This window comes from Callorhinus ursinus, unplaced genomic scaffold (genome assembly GCF_003265705.2).
Source record: "Callorhinus ursinus isolate GAN/ISIS: 27379988/994484 unplaced genomic scaffold, GSC_fseal_2.0 scaffold44, whole genome shotgun sequence".
Taxonomy (NCBI): Eukaryota; Metazoa; Chordata; class Mammalia; order Carnivora; family Otariidae; genus Callorhinus; species Callorhinus ursinus.
In genome coordinates, this window is record NW_027397106.1 from 6,128,237 (window position 1) to 6,129,600 (window position 1,364).

Genomic DNA, 1,364 nt, shown 5'->3' on the forward strand with positions numbered 1-1,364 from the left:
CTGCATATTTTTCTCGTTTAGTGCTCTGAAGATATCATGCCAGTCCTTTCTTGCCTGCCAGGTCTCTGTGGATAGGTCTGTTGCCAGTCTAATGTTTCTACCATTGTAGGTTTCATATCTCTTCTCCCGAGCTGCTTTCAGGATTTTCTCTTTGTCTCGGAGACTCGTAAGTTTTACTATTAGATGTCGGGGTGTTGACCTATTTTATTGATTTTGAGAGGGGTTCTCTGTGCCTCCTGGATTTTGATGCCTGTTTCCTTCCCCACTTTAGGGAAGTTCTCTGCTATAATTTGCTCCAATATACCTTCTGCCCCCCTCTCTCTTTCTTCTTCTTCTGGGATCCCAATTATTCTAACTTTGTTTCATCTTATCATATCGCTTATCTCTCGAATTCTGCCCTCGTGATCCTGTAGTTGTTTCTCTCTCTTTTTCTTAGCCTCTTTATTTTCCATCATTTAGTCTTCTATATTGCTGATTCTCTCTTCTGCCTCATTTATCCTAGCAGTTAGTGCCCCCATTTTTGATTGCACCTCATTAATAGCCTTTTTGATTTCAACTTGGTTAGATTTTAGTTCTTTTATTTCTCCAGAAAGGGTTTCTCTAATAACTTCCATGCTTTTTCAAGCCCAGCTAGTATCTTTAAAGTCATGATTCTGTACTCTGGGTCCGACATCGTACTAATATCCATATTGAGTAGTTCCCTGGGAGACGGTACTACCTCGTTCTTTTTGCTGAGGTGATTTTTTTCGTCTTGTCATTTTGTCCAGAGGAGAATAGATGAATGAGAGAACAAAATGGCAACAGGTTAACAACATCCCCAGCAAATATACTGTATACAAATCAGAAAAGACCTGAAACCAGGGGAAAAGAAAGGGAAAGAAAAAAAAAAGAAAGAGGAGAAAAAAAAGAAAAGGATAAAAACAAACAAAAACAGAACAAAACAAAAAAAACAGAATATGATCAAATATGATCAGGCTAGTGCATAGATCAGTGCCACACACTGGATCTTGGGTGTATTTTGGTCTGCTAGAAGAAAGTCCCTCCTAAAATTTTAAAGGAAGAAAGACTTATATGTGTACAAAATAAGGGTTGATACAATGAAGGGATGGAAGATGACTGTAAAGATGAAAAGTATAAAAGATTTTATAAAAGTAATTGATAAGAAGTTGAAAAAAGAAAGAAGAAGATTTAAAAAAAAAAGGGAGAGAATGTGATCAGGCAGGAGACTAGAACAAAGCCATAAACCAGTGATTTAGGGTATATTTTGATCTGTTAGAAGAAACTGTATCTCAAAATTTTAAAGAGAAAACAACTTATATATATATGCCAATAATAAGGGTAACTACTATGAAGGGATAAAATAT